Genomic DNA, 14,968 nt, shown 5'->3' on the forward strand with positions numbered 1-14,968 from the left:
GAATAACGAATTTTTGTAGTTTGGTAAAAATGCCATTTCCTTCAAAATAGAAAGATTAGCATCAGAGATACAAAAAAATGCTTCAATATAAAATTGTAGGTTATTTAATTCCCAAGATCCTGGTTTGAAAAATTTTTTTCTACGGCAAAAATTGAGTGAATCGTAAATGAGTATATCGAAAAACATTGATTTTTCTATACAAAACTAACACTTTCGATAGCGAATAAATCGAAAACTATTAATTTTATCAAAAACATGTATAGGACATATTTTTGCTTAGATTATTAATGTTTTTATTAACTTTTGCGGTCAAAACATAATAAAACATTTCCACCCCGGGATGGGGTGGCAAGCACCCCCATGGTAAAAGCGCCTTTATGAATCATATTGATTTTGATCCTTGAACTATCCACTACTTGTTCTCAAATTTTCAAGCAAATCGGTCCATTCTGTAAAAATTGCGAGGTAAAAAGCTTCGGTTCCTGGCCTAATACGCGAATAGTAATTATTGATTAGGGATGGGAAAAACCTACCGGTTTTAACCTAAAACCGGTTTTTTACTTCGCAATAACGGTTCGGTTGTTTTTTTGTCCCGGTTATAACCGGTTTTTTTATTTTTAAAGTAAAAACCGGTTATTAGGTTTTTACGGTGATTAGGATTAGGTTAGGTATTATTTTGGATTTCACTCATAATTATTATTCTCAAGTAATTATTCCAAAAAAAAAACATAATTCAAATTTTATTTTATAAATACAGAAGCAAACTTATCAAAAATCTTTACCGGCATCAACGTGCAAACATCAGGATTGGCTGGGACACGTCTGAAGAACTTCAAATACGAAGAGGAGTAAGGCAGGGCTGCATTTTGTCCCCACTAATATTTAACATCTATTCTCAGTTTGTTTTCAATAAAGCAGTGGATAATGCTCAATGTGGTATCAAAATGAATGGCGTCAATATTAATAATTTGAGATATGCGGATGACACGGTGTTAATTGCGAGTAATTATGAAAAACTTCAACATCTGATTAATAGGATTACCACAACGTGTGATGAATATGGACTCAAGCTAAACACCGTAAAGACCAAGGTGATGGTTGTCAGTAAGACGCCAATACAACCGGAAGTAGTAACAGCTTATGGTGAACAATTAGAGAGAACTAACAGTATCACCTACCTTGGTTGTAATCTAAATGAGAACTGGGACATGAGCAAAGAAATTAGAATACGTATAGAGAAGGCCAGAGCTGCATTCTTTAAGATAAAGAAACTTTATGTGGAAACACCATTACTTTGAATCTTAAAATTAGATTAGTGAGATGTTATGTGTTCTCTACTCTTTGGTACGGTGTCGAAGGTTGGACTTTAACAGATACTGTTCTCAAGAAATTGGAAGCCTTTGAAATTTGGATATACCGAAGAATCCTACGAATAAGTTGGGTGGATAGAGTTCGTAACGAAGTTGTTTTGCACCGGATGGGAAAAGTCACAGAAGTCGTCAGAACAGTTAAAAATCGAAAACTTGAATATTTTGGCCATGTTATGCGACACCCAGAGAGATATAATATACTCCATTTTATAATACAAGGCAAGGTAGACGGAAGAAGAGGGCCAGGTCGAAGAACAACGTCATGGCTTAAAAACCTGAGAGAATGGTATAACAGATCCTCTGCATCCCTTTTCCGAGCTGCCGTTAACAAAATTGCTATAGCCAATTTGATAGCCAACGTTCGATAATCGAGCACGGCACATGAAGAAGAAGCAAACTGAAAGTGAAAACTCACATCAGCTAGAAACAATTAAATTTTATTACATTATTTCGTTGAAAAGGAATTTGTAATCATAATATGTATTTACATAAGAAGTGATCTGGTTGAAGTAGACGCAAACATTATCTATTTTTCACACTTGACTCTTGACATTGAAAGTGGGTAAATGACTTTTTTTATTACCAAAAATAATGTTCTGACTATGAATATCGAATTACCGAAAACGAAAACGAATCTCCAAGGATTTTCCTACGTTTTCAAAACGATACACCCATACAGGAAGTATTAAATGAGATAAAATGTACCTATTTTTCAAATATACAAACGTGTTAAAAGTAATACATGATAAATACATTTTGAAGTAAAATATCTATGTTGATATTATTTTTTTTAAATCCCATTTGAAAGAGTCTGGGAAATTTTTTATAAGTTGAAAGGGTTGGGGAAATTTTTGGGTTTGGAAGGAGAGGAAAATTGGTGGGTATTTAAGAGAATTATATTTTTAAATAGTAAATTAAATTTGCATCATTAACTGATGCATTGTAAATGTAACATTGTAACCTAATGGATTAAAAAAAAACCGAAAACCGGTTTTTCCAAAAACCGGTTTTTTGGCCGGTTATAACCGTCAGGTTAAACCGTAAGCAAAAAAAATCGGTATAACCGAAAACCGGTGTTTTGTCAAAAACCGCCAACCCTATTATTGATCCTTTGCGTTAACTAAGATATGTGAAATGTGAAGTTAATACAATGAGATATAGTTGCTCCATTATTAAATAGTAATCAAATAAAGAAGCAACAGTTAGTTGTTCTAACAATAATTATTATGTCCGAAAATGTATGAAAAATTACAGTGACATATACAAAGATTAAAGTTTAATGCCTGGTTGCACCAACAGAACTTAAGCCCAGCTTAGCTAAGCTCTACTTACAGATAGGACCTCCTTGAGTATCACTTACGTTGCATCATAATTTTAGATTCTTAGCTTATTATCAATTATATCTATTATTATATTATGGTATTCTTATTGTTATATAATTTAATTATATTATATTAATTCTTATGATATTCTCGACTTAAGCTTAAGATCTGTTGGTGCAACCGGGCATAAATAATATATGAAAAACCAAATAAACACAGTAACAGTAACACACACAGTAACAGTAAATGGCAATGAACCAATAAATACAACAAATGTGCTAAAATTACTGTCACTGAAAATGAAAAACATCAAAATTCATAGTAAATAAGGTATCAAATAAGTATCAATAAGGTATTTTTATTAGTATTGCTTATTCTTGTTTAATATTATGGTTTCTATGAACAAGCGGCTTAATTTTGTGATATTAGTTTTTGTGAGTAAAAAAGAGACCTAGTTTAAAAAGCAATTTAAAAATAATTCCATGCATGTGCAAAGATACAATGAAAGAACTATGTATGTGTATATAAGGATAAAAGCGGATGCTTTTGCTAATTATTAAACTACAAGATGCAAATTTTAGACTTTTGCGCTATGGATTTGTCTATAAAAAACTCTACAAAAATATGTATAACGCGTAAATTATGCTGTAAATAATTAATTCATAAAAAAAAGGTTACACTCAATGAACACGTTAACAGCAGTGAATATTAAGCGGTGAGTACCGCAGGCATCAATTCTTGTGATCTGACCTCGTCACCAGTGGCATCAAAGCATCACATTCTCCAGTCACCCCCGTCTATGACAATTCAAATCCATGCTCCGACTTCAACAGATGTTAAATCATCTTTTAAGTTACCTTGATACCTAAGTCTCGGTCTTTTTTTTTACTGTTGCAACTATCTCGTCCGATTACATGCCCTATCTCTCTAAGTCGTCCTACTTTGTTTTTTTTTATTTAAAACGTCCTAACATGTGTAACTCAAGTTGTAACGCCTGCGCCAGAAACCTATCTCTTTTATTTATCGGTAAAATTTTCTTAGGATTTTTGGCTCAAAATATTTAAGCAGTTCATGGTCCTTCCATGTAGGTGACCGCGTTTCTGCTGCATATGTTTGTCTCCTCATTAACGACCGGAATGCATCGGCCAGAGACTCTGTAGACTTAGCTATAATGTTTGCATATTCATAAACTTTTACTATAGCTATCCTGAGAAAGATAAGGTAATCGAGGCTGCAAAAACTGTGAGGCAGCGGTTTCCACTGGCAGTAAGCCATGGATATCCGATAATACGTGGACTGTGATTCAACGCAGAAAAGAACATAAAACTAGATACGGAACAAACGATGAATACAGAGCGTTATCGAGAGAAATCAGAAAACAGTGCCGCAAAGATAAAGCTGATTACATCTCTCAAATATACAGAGAGATAGAGGAACATGGCTGTCGAAATGAACCGAGGGACTTATTCCAGAAGATCAAACTCCTTACCAGAGAATTTAAACCTCAAACGTGGGTGGTTTGTAATAGATAAGGAAGGTAATTTAAAGACCGATACTGATGACATATTGGAAACATGGCGAAACTACTGTGGTGAGCTATATGAAAATAACGAGGTATCAGCAGAAAATCAGTGACCTTCTGACTACCCTAGAGAACCTACTGTCTTACTCGCTGAAGTCAAAGACGAAATTAAATCACGAAAGAGAAATAAATCCTTAGGCATTTATTCAATACCATGTGAAATACTACAGTTACTAGGTGACAAAGGATTACATATCATCCATTCTATCTGTGTCGCTGTTTGGAATTCAGGAAAATGGCCATCTGATTGGTGTACCTCAATTTATATCCCACTACACAAAAAAGGAACTACTACCAGATGTGAAAACTACCGCACACTGTCACTAATATCACATGCTAGTAAAATCTTTTTGCATATCATCAAAAACAGATTAAAAACCTATCTACATTACCAAATACCTCAGGAACAAGCGGTGTTTGTAAAGGGTAAAAGTACAAGGGAACAAATCCTGAACCTGAGAAAACTCATTGAAAAATCTAGAGAATTTCAAGTACCTATGATTATATGCTTCGTTGACTACCACAAGGCATTTGATTGTGTAAGCTGGATAAATCTGTGGTCAATTTTAATAGAAATGGGCGCACCAATTCACCTGATGACACTTATTAAAAATATGTACCAGTCTAATATAGCGACGGTACGACTAGTTCAGAAGTTCTCAAACCAATTCAAGACCGAGAGAGGTGTTAGACAAGGATGCGTGTTGTCACCTGACTTATTTAACATTTATGGTGAACATGTCATGAGGATGGTTTTAGAAGGATGGGCTGGTGGAGTAACAGTAGCTGGTAGGAAAATCTCCAATATAAGATTTGCTGATGACACTACTTGTTTAACCTGGCACTGGAGTATGCGGTTAGGCAAATGCAAACTGGACGAGGAAATCTACTGACCAACCGAACGGTTCAACTGGCCGCTTATGCTGATGATATTAATATTATGAGTAGAACATCAACAGGAGCACAGGAAACATATGCAGAGTTAAAAACACAAACAAAAATGCTAGGTCTGGAAATTAACACAGAGAAAACAAAAATAATGACTTAGACGAGAAGAAATATAGTCCCAGAAAACATTATACATGAAGATGACATTGAAACGGTTGAAAAGTTTACATACCTGGGAGTAGAAATATATGCCGACGGATCAGAAGATGGAGAAATAAGGAAGAGAATAACGCAGGCAAATAGAGCTTATTTTGCCCTCTCCCATATATTTCGGTCAAAAAGTGTCCACCGAAATACAAAGATGAGAATCTATAAAACCTTAATTCGACCAATAACATGCTATGGCAGTGAAGTCTGGGTGCTGAAAGAAACATCCAAAAACAAACTCGACACATTCGAAAGGAAAGTACTTAGGAGAATACTAGGACCTGTGAGGGAAAACGGAATCTTCAGAAGTCGATACAACAACGAGCTTTATCAACTTTATAAGGAAACGCCCCTGTCAGACTTCATTAGATTACAAAGATTGCAATGGGCCGGACATGTGATAAGAATGGGAGAGGATAGGCTACCAAAACGAGCACTGAATGCTAGAATGCAAGGAAAGAGACCGGTTGGGAAGCCACGAAAGTACTGGGAAGACACAGTAAACAGCGACGCACAAGCCCTTTTAGGAGTCCGTGTATGGAGAAGAGCAGCCACAGACAGGCAAGGGTGGAGGCAAAACATAAGGGAGGCCAAGGCTCAATTTGGGCTGTAGTGCCTTAGAAGAAGAAGAAGAAGATGACACTACACTTATAGGAGCAAATGAGCAAGAAATGTTTGATCTTCTGCGAAGAGTTGAGTACGAAAGCAATAAAGTTGGTCTGAAAATCAATAAAGCTAAGACAAAAATAATGGTATTCGACAGCTTAGACACTATTCAACTGACTAACATATTACAGGAATACCAGATAGTAAACACCTTTGTCTATTTTGGGTCTGGTATAACCAACGATGGTAACTGTGAAGCAGAAGTTCGGAGACGTATTGGTATGGCAAAAAATGCGATGAGTCGCCTAACTAAAGTTTGGAAAGACAGATCTCTATCTCTCAAAATATCAAGATGAGACTGGTGAATGCCCTTGTATTCTCAATATTTCTATACGGAGCAGAGACTTGGACCCTTCGCGCATGCGACCGCCAAAAAATTGATGCCTTTGAGATGTGGTGCTGGAGAAGAATGCTGCGCATACCTTGGACAGGTCATAGGACAAACGTTTCCATTCTAAACCAACTCAATATTAAAAAAAAGGCTGTCCGCAATTAGTCTGCAACGAATTCTGCAATTCTTTGGTCACGTGGTTCGCAGAGGTGACGACAGTTGGGAGAGATTAATTGTTTCTGGAAACGTTGCGGGGAGAAGATCAAGAGGACGATCACAAAATAGATGGTCCGACCAAATAAAGAATTCAGCTGGAAACTCATTCTGCGAAGCTCTTAGAGCAGCTGAATATAGAGATCAATGGAAAAACATTGTTAGGAATATTGGAAGAAATCACGATCCTTAGTAATGGGTAAACGACTGGAGAGAGAGAGATCCTGAGACTCTGGTATTAACTTTTCTCGAGCACGACGCTCAAATCATCACCCTGCATTAGCCAATTTTTGTGATGGAAGGGTTCTGAAAGATCCTTCTAGATCCTAACCATGCTCGTTGCTCCTGTGAGTGTAAGTTAAATTAGTTAAATATAATGGAGCGTTCTGTCCCCGGTGTTCTTTAATATACTCTGAATATATCTTCGAGCTAGCGATGGGAGAACTGGAAGAAGGTGTATTAGTCAACGGAATGTGTCTAAACAACATTAGATATGCCGTCTAGGCAGTAGTTTTTGCAGACAGTCTAGATGGTTTGCATATAATAATGTCGCACTTATCAGATATAAGCAGAGAACATGGACTTGATCTCAAAACGAAAAAAAAAAGTACATGGTAGCCAGTAAGCGCGAAATATTAAATACATAGCTTTTGGATAACCAACAATCAACAACCAACTGAGAGGGTGAACAGCTACACATACCTTGGTACCAACATAAACAGCCAATGGGATCACTCAAGTTAAATAAAACAACGAATAGGAAAGCTAGATCAGCGTTTATAACGATGAAGTCGCTTTTCAGAAGTCACGATTTACCACTTGCTACCAAAATCTATATCATCAGATGCTATGTATTGTCTACATTATTATACGGAGTAGAGGCCTGGGCATTTTCCGAAGCTTCTTTGAGAAAACTAGAGGCATTCGAGATGTGGTGTTATAGACGCATGTTAAAAATTCGATCGATCCATCGAGTTAAGATCCATCCACGCATGTGGGTGGATCGTGTGACTAATGATGAGGTCCTACGTAGAATAGGCAAGGAATGCGAAATAACTAACACCACCAAAGAGCGCAAACTAGAATATCCTGGCAATGTTATGAGGAATGAACAGAGATATGGCTTGCTGCAATTCATTCTTCAAGTCAAGGTATTTGGAAAGAAAGGACCAGGGAGAAGGAGAATATATTGGCTTCAAAACCTGCGAAGGTGGTTTAATTCATCGACAACCAGACTATTCAGAATAGCAGCAAGCAAAGTTAAGATAGCCATGCGTATCGCCGACACCCGGAACGGATAGGCACTGTAAGAAGAAGAAATAATGGAGCAGTAGTTGGAGTTCCATGTTAAGTTTATATCTACTATCTGAGTAGTATGCGGCTTAGAAATCCACGAATATGTGGTGTGTGTTACTACCGAATTATAGAGTTTTTTCAAGAATCTGCCTTTATTGATTTATTGGGCCGAAAGCCGCACTGATATCCTCCCAATATTCATTCGACGTAGGGGGGTAATCAGTCGTACAATATGTTGGACAGTACTTTATATGCTATATTGAGTAGGATGCTGCCTCTATAAGGATCACATACCATCATGTCTTTATTTTTGTGAGGTGAACAAATTATGCGATATTTCCAATCTGCTGGTGTTCCTTTCTGTTTTTAGATCTTAATTATTAATTTATGCATACTACTTATATGTTTCAAAATGGTCACTTTTTAATTTTTTAAAAAGTTCAATAGGGAGATTATCCGAACCGACAAAAACAAGATTTTATAAACTCTTCATTTTTTTCTCTGTAAATTCCTTATCTAAGTTATCCAAATTCAACATTCATTTTGACAATATCGTCCCAACCATTTCCAACTATCGAATGTAAAAAATCGGGTTTTTCAAATTCGATACCTTGCCCTCGCATTATACGTGATATATCTTGGCAAATTCTCGTTATTGTAGCTTGATTAAGAGCGCGGGAAATATGCTGTTTAAACCGTCGAATATGAACATTTTTTCATATGGTTGACTGCAAACTGACGAAAATGGTTACATTCGATATTTTGTTTTGTAGACATATAACTAAAGGTATATTTGTACAACGCTAAATGTCGAATGTGTCACATTCGTTAGTTTGTATTGTAATTTATTCAGCAGTTATTCAATTATAATCTGTAAACTGTCAACTGTCGAAAATGCTAAACTACTGAGAAAAATAAAATGCACGTGTTTACAATTAGTGCGAATTTTGTTTCAGTATCGCTTCCAAGAAATTCTTATGAGGCAGTTTATGATTTCATTTTAACGGATTTTCATTATTACAGTTATTCGCTAATATACATTCGCTACTTTGAATCATCGAACCGAAGCAAATCTTTGATTAATACAAAAAGCAAAGTAACGAATGTGATTTTTCAAATTTGTTTGTTTGAAAGCAGTTCAAATTTGTTATCAATCTAACAAAGATTAAACATTACATACAAAAAATATAAAAATTTTCCCATTTGTCAATGCGCTGATCTAGAGTCTCTAAAAAAGAGTTATTTTTCTCTCCTGAAAAGTACCACTTTTCACATTCGATAGTTGGAAATGTCAGGGACGAATATGTATACCTATCTAATGCTATATTCATTTTAAGTATATGATGACATTGCCATACCTTTAAAGGCACTGACATTCAAAATTCGAGGCTTAGGTTCTCTAGTGCCATAACCCTCACAGGTTGTGGCGCTAGAGAAGTTTTACTTCAGAAATTTTTCTTGACTAATAAATGGATTATCACAAATGTTTGGGCAGTATTGCGAACGGTACTTATAACACATCCACTCTCGACCAAAGCGTAAGGCAAACTGCCTTGCGGCTAGAGATGATACGAAATACTAGGAACAGGTATTTCGTAATAGGTATGACCATATAACGTAACGCAACAGTTACCGGTTTTCTAAAATACTAGTTCCAGTTCCATTTGTTCAACGACACGACGGAATGAATTAAGCCGGTGATAACTGGTACTTGTAGACAATACAATAAGGTCTTTAATCGTTACTCGATACACGCTGTGGTATTTGTAATAGGTATCTGATACGCACTGGGAACAGTTTCATGGTTTCAGTTACATTTTGTGGGCAGGATATTACTTTGTAGGTAGTTTTACTGAGGTTTTTCGGGCCCTACGGGCTCGGGATTATTACGGTTTACGATGGGGTATGCCAGATATGAAATTAAACGTATCATATTGGTTCCTTCTTTTTACTATATTATTCTAGTCTAGAAGTATTTTAGTTTTATTTTGTTTGTAGATTTGACAGGAACTCGGTAGATCTACCTACCGAAAAATCGGTAGCTGTGGCATCACAACCGACTGCGACTCTGTGACAGGAAAATATGAAAAATACTAGATTAAAAAGTAACTAGTATTTGGAACAAGTATGAATATGAAACCGGAACGTAACGTAACTGTTACCGAAAAATACTCATTTGTATCATCCCTACTTGCGGCGCTCTTTCTAATGTTGAGAGAACCAAAACCGGAAATGGTAATAACGACATAGGCGCACTATGGAAAATCTAACATAACTATGTATATTATATGATGACGTTATTCCACAATGGAGCTAACGCCTAAAGGAGCGTGTTTAACCAAAAACAGATTTTCCATTTTTTTTTGGCACTAGTGAAGTCAGGGTGCGATATATTTACAGCGAACTTATTGCAAGATCATCATGATCCATGGAAAGCGACGAACATGTCCGATACATCCAGCTTGTTTATGGTTTTTTAAAATACCAAATATAGAATTAATATCCGATATTAAACAGTATATTTTTATCATCCCGTACATCACACGAACCAATTTGTTATCATATTTAAACATGTGCGGGATATTTCATTTATTTAATTGCTACAATTTATAAACCATATATTGGCAATTGACATAATTTTAGCTGACTAATTAAAAACCTTTGTTCTTTTTGTCTTGTGGGCTATGACCCAATTCATGTCAACAAGAGATAATACATTTTAGAATCATTCTCAAGAATCAATTCAACCAGGCAAGATGTGCCTTTAACTTCATTCCTTCATACATTCAACATATAGTATGTATTAATTATAGAGTCTTCAACTAAATCGCTTACAAGCCAAATCAGTACTCAACGTTCTCTCGGGGTAAATACCCTAGTGTCTGTCTTTACAAATAAATTCTCTAAAATGCTATTAGTGTTTCAATAATCTGAAGAACATCCTCCACTGAGCCACGGAAATTAGACAGTTTTTATTAAGTCTTCTCTTTTCTCTGTTACAACTGTTAAATCAACCGCATAAGCGATAATTTGTGTTTCATTCAGTATTATATCCTTCCCATTTAGCTTTGCTTCTCTCAGAACATGTTGCAAAACCAGGTTCTTTTAAAGAGAGTTTAAAAATACGTACAACACATAACGGTAAAAACAATTAAAGTAAAAGTAAAATTTCATTTTCATCCAGATATAAATGAAATTGTTTCCAAGCAAGTTTTCAGGAAGGAATAAGTCAAAGAAATAAAAGTTTTATTACTGTTTGACGGAAACTGCAGGAAACGACTCGACTGTAGAAAGTACCCGGTTTGGGACAAAAATTTTATGAAAAATTTCATAAGAGTAGACCACTTTATTGGTTTACTTCGAACGGTTGACGGAAAAGTTGTTTAATTGCCATAGTTCGTGTATTTTTTAATATAACGTTCTCTAACCAAACAGTAGCGTTGAAAAATATATTATTAAAAAATATGTCACGAGTAAAAACAAAGAGCTAATATGGTAACTTTATAAAAATTGTAATAATTTAATGGCCATTTTTAACTTTTCAATTTTTTCAAATACTTCAAATACATCAGCGCCTCATCAATATTATTTTTTCGAAATTTCTGCGAACTTTCAACAGTGCGGCAACAGTACGTCGGGAGTACAACAGTGACAGTGACACTATACTATCAAAAACGCAGGCCCAATGTTGCGATAACAATAAATATTATACTTACAGGCGCGTTAAATGTTGCCAAGTCAATCAAGTTCGATTTCTTGTTATGCCTCGGATAAAAAAGGTTCTTTGAATAGAGTGTATTTTTTTATTCTTTTTAATGGCGGTACAGACTCGTTTTTGTAATATTTTATTTAATTATAGAGTAATTTCTACATACTAACCTTAATTTGGGCTCTGTGCCGCTATTCCTTCCTATATTACGAATATGTGTGCCAAATATCTCGACAAAATATTACACATTATAGCTGCAACCTTGGAACGCGTTTTCCTCGCGCTGATGTTGCCTCTTAATAAAAAGTATAATCAATTCCGTTTGATTTTTTCAGAGAAATTTGTTTGTACTTTTTCATAACGTACATTGGACAATCGAAGTGTGAATGAATAAAAAATACGTATAGTCGCTTCGCTAAACTCAGACACAACTGGCTAGTGATTTTAGTAGGTATTTTTTTGTTTTTTTGCCAATTTTGACAAAATTGGCAAAATTACTAACTATTAAGTAATTATTAACTATTTAATAATTATTTTTTGGAAATTTTACCAAATTGGCAAAATTACTTATTAAAATCACTAGCCAGTTGTGTCTGAGATTAGCGAACCGACTATAACAAAGATTTTACTTGATAATTTGTGTGATGTGTCATAGAAGGCATTTGAAGACCACAGGGAAAGATCTTGATAAGTCCAGTTTTTGACATTTCGTTGCATTGGAATAACAAAGTTCTAACTGCCTCAGGTGCCATTTTTATTTATGACTGTTTAAAGTTTCTGATATGTATTTATTTTACTATTATCGCCACTTTTATGTGTTAACAATGTAAAGTTTTTAAAAAATTCGTATATTTTTATTAACAGCAAAAGGTTACTTCAATAGTTATTACAAAGGAGTTCTGATTTGAGAAATGAATTAACCTTATTTAATCAAGTTCTATTTTCCAAATATACCTTTGGTTAACAATTAGTATATAATAAAACAACTTTTAGTTATTTAATAGAGTCATATTATTAACTTATAAACACTTTTATTTCTTGCAGATAAATAGTACCTTGTGTACTTAGTTGACTGTTTTTTATGTCAGTTAGAAGCCTGTTAACTTATCAACATTTAAAATTCTCTGAGATAGAACCTTGTAACTTACGTATTTCAGCCACCTGTTAATAGATGTGGGTGCTAGTATCATATTAAGGTGAAGAACATAAAATAGAACCAGGTTACATAAAAATCTCAGTTTAGACAAAAATTGCAGATAGAACCTTGTTATTCTGACGCAACAATTTGTCGTTTTGAATACCAATTTGTCGCTTTAATTACATAGTTTCTAAGAGTAACACAATACAGAGTAATAACTTGATAAATCAAAAGATATAAGTGTTTAAAAAAACCCTGTACAGGAAAAGAACTTGACATGTCCATTTCAAACAGGGGAAAATGTTGATAAGTCCATGTAATTAATATGCAATATACAGGGTGTAACAAAATTACAGGTCATAAATTAAATCACATATTCTGGGACCAAAAATAGTTCGAATGAACCTAACTTACCTTAGTACAAATATGCACATAAAAAAGTTACAGCCCTTTGAAATTACAAAATGAAAATCGATTTTTTCGAGTATATCGAAAACTATTAGAGCTGTTTTATTGAAAATGTACATGTGGCATTCTTATGGCAGCAAAATCTTAAAGAAAAATTACAGTGAAATTTGTGCACCCCATAAAAAGTTTATCGGGGTTTTGTCCCCTTAAACCCCCCCAAACTTCTGTGTACGTCTCAATTAAATTATTAGTGTGGTACTATTAGTTAAACTCAATATTCTTAAAACTTTTTACCTCTTAGTATTTTTTCGATAAGGCAGTTTTTATCGAGTTGAGGCTTAGTTTTAAATATGTTTACATAAAAATTTTATGGGGGTTTTATTTTTTAAACCACCCAAATGTTTGTGTACGTTCCAATTAAAATATTACTGCGGTACCATTAGTTAAACACAGTGTTTTTAAAACTTTTTGCCTCCTTTTATTTTTTCGAAAAGGCACCTTTTATCGAGATGTGGCGTCTTTTTTAATATGGTTCAAAATATACCTAAAATGTAAATCATACATAAATTTTCATATTATTGCCAAGTCTCCATAATCGTACTTACATATATTAACCATATACAAATATGTGGTGGATTTGAAAATATTCCAAATATCTTGATAAATACTGACTTTTCGAAAAAGTACTAAGAGCCAAAAAAGTTTTATAAACATTGTGTTTAACTAATGGTACTACAATAATAATTTAATTGGAACGTACACAAAAGTTTAGGGGGGTTTCAAGGAACAAAACCCCATAAAATTTTTATGGGGTGTCCAAATTTCACTATAATTTTTCTTAAGATGCTACTACCATAAGAATACCACATGTTCATTTTCAACAAATAATATCTAATAGTTTTCGATATATTGTAAAAACTACAAAACTTACAAAGGGTTGTAACTTTTTTATATGCACATTTGCACTAACGTAAGTTAGGTTCAATCAAACTATTTTTGGTCCCAAAATATGTGATTAAATTTATGACCTGTATTTTTGTTACACCCTGTATAGGTATTTAAAAAAACTAAAATGTAAACCAACCACCAATATATCAAATTTTTTCTTTTTATTAGTAATTAATAATTCTGTACGTTAGAATTGAAAGGGCGGAAGTCACTTTCAGTTTGTTTTGCAGTAGATCAAAATTAGTGCTATTAATTTGTACACCATAATTTTAAATGCCTTTAAAATCATCCAATGATGTTGCAGTTTTATGATTTAAAGGAAACTGGTAAAGCATTCTTTGTATTTTATTTTACAGTAACATAATCGGCGTTAAGTTGTTTTGTATTGAAATAATAAATAATTTAGGACTACAGCCTTTTTTATTCTGTGGTACTATATCAATAAAGAAAACAGGACAGCCGCCCTTTTGGTATGATTTTATTAGGAAAAGAACGTTATAATAAGAACTTAACATTACAGAAATAATATAAAACTTAAATTAAAAAGCATTTAATCATCTTCGGAACATGAAGAATTGTTTTCGTTAACGACAACTTTATTTTTTGTTATTTTTAAAGATTTATAGTAGGAATGGTAAATAGAAGGTACCCATTCTAGCAATTCCATTAGGTGGTTATATTTTTAACTATCAATTGGAATTGAATTTTCATTATTTATTTGGTCCATTGTCTTTGGTAGGAGACCATCGAGAGAACTTCTCATTTTCCTTTTAAAATTGACAGGTTTAAAATTTTCCTGGGAAAATATTGTTTTTAAAAGATAATGCCAGGGTGGTCTCTTTCGACTTTCAAGTGCACAAATTTAGAGGATAGAAAGGGTTCATTGTCTG

The sequence above is a fragment of the Diabrotica virgifera genome, chromosome 6 (genome assembly GCF_917563875.1).
Source record: "Diabrotica virgifera virgifera chromosome 6, PGI_DIABVI_V3a".
NCBI lineage: Eukaryota > Metazoa > Arthropoda > Insecta > Coleoptera > Chrysomelidae > Diabrotica > Diabrotica virgifera.